Raw genomic sequence first — 6,000 nt, forward strand, 5'->3', positions numbered from 1 at the left:
CTATGATTTATCGCCACTAATCAAGATTCCGATCCCTCATAGACTTCTTGTTTGTATCTGTTTTTGTTCTTTGTTACATAAATATGAGGTTTATATATAAAATTCTGACTGTGTAATATAGGGCTAATGAGTCACAGATGGAAAGATGCTGGCACGTAACCATCTAATAACATTTTAAACTCATATTCCATAGTAAAACAAAAGCAAATTGTACACATCTGTTTTCCAACTCGTAGCATTGCTGAATTTGTGAAGAGTCTATGTTTAAAGAACTTTTACTTGAGGAGAACAAAAAGAGGCTATGGGTCACCCTGAAACTACCCAGCCACCCAATAACCTTATTGGAAAGGATTTGGCAAAAGCGATGCAATGTCCTCGACTTTGCCTCCTCAGAAGCCCCAGCTCTTAAAGAAGGAGAACCAAAGGCATTAGGGCTGAAGAGCTGTCTCAGACTACAAACATAATTTTACTGGCTCTCTTAAGAGAAAAAGATTTCTAATAAGGGGAAATAGGGGAGAAAATATACCCAAACTAATAAAATTTAAAAACTAGAAAATGTCTGGCTTTTCCCCAAAAATATCCTTAAAATAGATTTGGGTGGGAAGTGGGGAGAGTGAGGCATAAACCTAGGAAGGAATCTTGCAGACGCTCAAGGCCAAATATTGTGGTTGTTGTTTGCTTTTTGTATGGTAAACGCATTCTGTGTGGGAAAAAAATTGGAATACAAGCCTCTGGTGTCCCGTGTCATTGAAAAAGAAATCGAACACAGGCAAAATTTCTCTCTCAGACCTACCCAATTGATAAAGCCTGTGAAGACAAATTAGTACAAGCTAGTAAAGTTCAGGCCGTTCAAAGCATCCCTCCCTTGCTCTCCTCTGTTACGGAATTCAAAACCACTTTTCTGCTTCAGGGGGGTGTGTGAACTGTCAAGTTCTCTTGGAAAAGTTACGTGACAGAAGCAATTACTGCAGAGTGTGACCATAAATCCCCCTGACACGAAATCCGCATGTTATAAGAGACAGATTTCCATCCACCACCTCTGCAGGCATTCCTGAGACAGGAAAGACCTGAGAGTCATCATAAGATCGGAGAGAGAAATTTTGATATGTGGGTGGTAAGACTATATTTTGTGAGGCATACTGCAGTTATTTGGAGGAATACGTCTGATCTGACTGCAAAATTCTGTTCACTGTTGTCCAGAAAAAGATTTAATACATGTGTATCCTGAGTTGTAAACAGAATTCCAGTAGAAGGAAATTACAGTGTTGTGTTCGTAACAGAGTCTGTAGTTACCTCCATTCTGTACTAACATTTTATATGTAAGAGTCCAGAAATGTTGAGTATATACGTGGAATCCCAGTGGACCTGAGTTCTCTAGTTGACCATTCCCTTGAAGGAATGCTTGGCCTGGGGACCCCCTGTGTCTGACTTTGTTTAGGGTGTGTCAACAAGGCAAGACTTACAGCCGGGATGGGGTGGCTTTAGGTGCGTGCTTGTTTTGTATGTCCACCGGTGGAATGTCTGTGTGACGTTTTGTGTCGTGTTGTTTTGCTGCTGTGCCCTGTCCATAGGGTCTGCCAGGCTTCCCCACAGTTGCCGCTCTGCACAGTAATCAGATCCTCACCGTCAAGGTTTGTGGTTGGCACCCATGGCTGCTCGGTCAGAGCCCGCAATCAGCATAAGAGTGAGCAAGAACAGCTCAACTGGCTTGCCGAGTCCAGTCACTCCCTTCCATCCCGCACAGCAGGTCATCGGGCATCCAGGACCTCACCTCCATCAGTGAGATCACATGTATATTAAAAAGGAGACTCTTGACCCCGAAAGAGGGGAGGATATTGAAGTCGAAGAAAGGCAGGCAAGCTCTCATAGGCTGTGCCATGCCCTGGTAGTCTGATTGGCATGCATCACCATGCTCTGTGAAAGCTTTCAGTACATCAGATAATCCTAAATACTCTGGACTTTGGGCATCAATAACGTGACAGTCGCGTTCATGCCACATTATGCTGGTTGATGAATCTGACAGAATTTGAACTGGCACTTTGTCTCTGGACTTTCTGCTCGGAGTACAGGTGACTCGAGGTTACCTGCTTCGCTATATACAATGTTTAAAAAGACCCAACACCCACAGCAAACAAAGAAAGATTCATTTCTAACCAAAAATCTGGTTTCACCACCCCATTTCAGGGTTATGGTTCTTTCAAGAAGAGCCAGAGGGTCCAATGTCAGACACAAGTACCAGTTCTGTTTTTCTGGATGGTTATTATAAGTCTAATGCGTGTATCTTTATTTCTTTCTTGGGGTCTTCTGATGCCTATTCTTCAACTCTCTCACCTCTGAACTCCAACCTTTGACCTCACCTGACTGATCAGATGGTGTTTCCTAAAATCAATCATGGGTTTCTCTCTGCTGATCAGCAGCTCATTAAACGCCGCCTGATTAAGGTAGTGCTTATTCTTGCTCAAGTTGGATTTCTCCTTTACATTCAATTTTTACTCTGTATACTGTTGCTTAACTATTTATCTTTCATGGGTGGGGTGTGGATGGTGGGTATTTATTTTAAAATATACTACAGCGAAATTATGTTTCATGAGCTGCATTTGTTTGAAATGTATATGAAAATACCCAAAGCAAAAGGTATAGAAAGTCTATCTAATTTTTTCTTAAATGAAGAAAAAGGAAAACAGCTTAAAAATTATATCCAGCAATAGATCCAGTTTCTAAGCTCTCTAGCTTTAGAAATGTATAAATTATTTCTCAGCATGACTAGAGCCTTGTGTGTCAAATTTTATAAGTTATGAAAAAGTAGATATTTGTCCAATTATAAATGCAGCCATTTTATTAAGCAAGGTGAATATAACCGATGCAGCATTGTCATGGATAAAGTTATGCAGAGGTTTTCCGCCAGCTCTGATATAATGATAACGTACACACTACTTCCAAGAGCTGAGAGTGCTGGTTCCTGAGCTTTGATTTCAACAGTGTCTACTCAGCTCACCCAGCATGAATATTTATTTGCTTCCTGCTGGCAGGCAAATTGCCTACAGGCTTTACGTTTCTGGTTGTTCGGGTTCTTTTTATAGTATAAACATGGATTAGATAATACAAATTTAAAGTGTTGAAAAGAAGACCTGGGTCTTTATCTCTCACAGTTATTGTTGGTCTGTCCCCTTCTGCACTGCAGGGTGACCAAGGTCAGGCTGGGCCGCCAGGCCCTCCGGGCCCACCGGGCCCAAGAGGGCCGCCTGGGGACACAGGGAAGGATGGCCCCCGCGGAATGCCAGGCATGCCCGTGAGTTGCTTTTTTGGATCCGTTGTTCTCACTGGTTTTGTTTCCTTTGAAGTGCTGAGAATTGGGATGGAGTTGGGGACGAGGGGCTGGTGGAGGTCAGGTGAGTGGAGTCGGTTGAGGGAACTGGGATGATAGGAAAGTCACCGGTCAGAGAAGCCACTGCCAACAAGATTCTGCTCCACACTCAACCCACTGGGCACCCATGCAAACCACAGGAGAGGCCTGGAAACAGCGACTGACCTGGTGTTCAGGTAAGCCTCAAGAAGCCTGCGGGTAGAGATGCCTGATCACATGTGTCCTGACTGCCACGGAGGACCTCAAAACCTTTGGTTTAAGTGGAAGACTGGCTTGAAAAACTAGACGGGAGATTGGTAACATCCCAAAGGACCAAAACAGAGACAATAAAGTCGTATGCAATTTACAGAAAGTAAAAGAGATAAATCATTCTAATGTTTAATCCTTTGCAAGTAATTGCTAATAAAACAGTGAAATTAATGGTTAAAACAACAGCATTTACTATTTGAATATCCTTTATCCTTTGTATGTGAAGCTTATGAATAGAAATAACTTAGCCATCTCAATACTTTGATCTAAGTACTAATTTACTCAGTACTTAGTTAGATTGGTGAAGTGTCAATAATAGAGTAACACAAGACATCAGATAAATGATTTAGTTTTGTAGAGGCAAGTCAGCGATTTAAAGAAATAATGGAAAAGGTAAAAAAATTTGTACACTTACGACTTTTGGACCAGAAGTTTAGGTTTATTGCTGAATTAAACTATTTATTTAATATATTGCTTTAACTTATCTTCATTAGTGTTTTCACAGTACAAAGGTAATAATAAAATATTAATCCACAAATAGAAAAAATTGAAAATAAAGGTAACCAAAAAAGAAAAACGTCTGCCATAGTCATTAATGTTTGGCATATTTAATTTTTATATTTGCATATTTATTTATGTGAATATAGGGTACCTTAAACCTTTTCTGAGACAACCCCCTCTCCAAAAGCTGCGGTAAATTTGTCTTATGAATGAAGTTGACTTTCAGCATAATTTTCTGGTTGTTAGGACTGCTTTCACCGGACCATCAGAGATAGAGGTTTCATCTTAAAACTGTCTTCTAAGGTCTCACTTTTTCTCAGGATGAAACCCCAAAAGATAGAGAAAGCCATAGCTGCTTTACAATATAATCACTCCTACTAGTTTTATTTAGAAAACCTTCTTGGCATAGTTATTAAATTTCTGCAGTAAGTAACATAGAGTCATCATATTAAATCTTAAAATGTTTATAAAATGCATTTGAAGAAAGAACTTCAGTACTCTTTAAATTTCATTATGTTTGCATTCCTCTCTTTAGCCTGAGAAGTATATATTTACATTCTCAATCCCCAGTGGATATTGTGAAAAAGACAAAAAAAAAAAAGATTGACATTGGTTTGTGCTGTTTATGGCATTAATAAAATTATCATTATTCTTTTTTAAGGGTGAGCCAGGGAAACCAGGAGAACAAGGCTCGATGGCAAGTATCTGAATTTCTCTTTTCCTATGTTGAAAAGAATGGAAAGACAAGTTACTCAAAGCTGTGCTCAATACTGTGTGTAACAAATGTATCAATTGTGTAACCTATAACAAAAAAAGAGTAAGAATTAGTAAAAGCTCAAAAACTGATAGTGATAACGGAATCACTTTGCTGTACACATGAAGCTAACACAACATTGTAAGATAACTATACTTCAAATTTTTTCAAATGGTAAATGTATATGTGTGTGTGTATGTGTGTGTGTGTATGTGCGTGTGCTCGCTTAGTTACGTCCAACTCTTTGCAACCCCATGGACTGTAACCCACCAGGCTCCTCTGTCCATGGGATTTCTCAGGCAGGAATACTGGAGTGGGATGCCATTTCCTCCTCCAGGAGATCTTCCCGACCCAGGAATTGAACTTGCATCTCCTGTGCCTCCTGCATTGCACGTGGAATCTTTCCCCCACTGAGTCAATGGGGAGGCCCTGGACTCCTTTAAAATAAACAAGCAAAAAAAGTGATAGATACCATTCATCACATGGTAAGGAGAGCGTGAAAACACATCTGCAGAACTGATACGGGAAGAAAAGAAAGAGGGAGATTCCAGGTGAAGCAAGTGACAAAGAACGCTGAGGAAGACTTCTATAAGAGAGATGAAATTCAGGGATACGCCTGTTAAACAGAAATGAGACATCAGAAGAACCAGGTGTGACTTCCCATGAATTAGTAGAGCAAACCTTCCACAGAGATTCAAGGGGGTTTTCTTTTGTTGAAGGGAGAGAGCAGTTGTGCCTTTTTGACCCCCAAAATTGATAATAAAACAGTAAAGTTAATGGTTAAAACATCAGCAGTTATGGTGTGAATATCATTTGGGCTTCCACCCAGAAACAGTTATGCCTTCCTGATTTCTGACATTAAAAAAGACATTAAATGATTCCTCTTGGACTTGCCCATAGACATGTGGGTCCCAGCTCCTCAGGTTTGTTTATCCTTTGCCAGAGATAAAGAATTTGGGGCAGCTTGCTGAGCCCCAAAGAGTAGAATTCCTTCAACCTGCCTCTTCCTGTCTCTGCCTGCCTGTCTCTCTCTGGAGTCGCCTCTCTGACCTACTTTGTGACATAAGCAATATTGGGGAACACAGGGCTGTGGTCTAATAACCCAAATTCCAGAGGATGGTGATGTCTTACA

At 40.5% G+C, this 6,000-nt stretch overlaps 1 long non-coding RNA gene across 1 annotated transcript; it reads left to right on the forward strand.

The window, feature by feature from the left end:
- Nucleotides 1-1,570: 1,570 nt before the first annotated feature.
- On the forward strand, nt 1,571-4,819 carry LOC138988279 (uncharacterized). The gene is made up of 3 exons (XR_011464596.1): nt 1,571-1,631; nt 3,182-3,289; nt 4,776-4,819. It is a non-coding gene; the product is annotated as an uncharacterized lncRNA (long non-coding RNA).
- Nucleotides 4,820-6,000: the final 1,181 nt, after the last annotated feature.

Source organism: Bos mutus, chromosome 6 (genome assembly GCF_027580195.1).
Source record: "Bos mutus isolate GX-2022 chromosome 6, NWIPB_WYAK_1.1, whole genome shotgun sequence".
Classification (NCBI taxonomy): Eukaryota; Metazoa; Chordata; class Mammalia; order Artiodactyla; family Bovidae; genus Bos; species Bos mutus.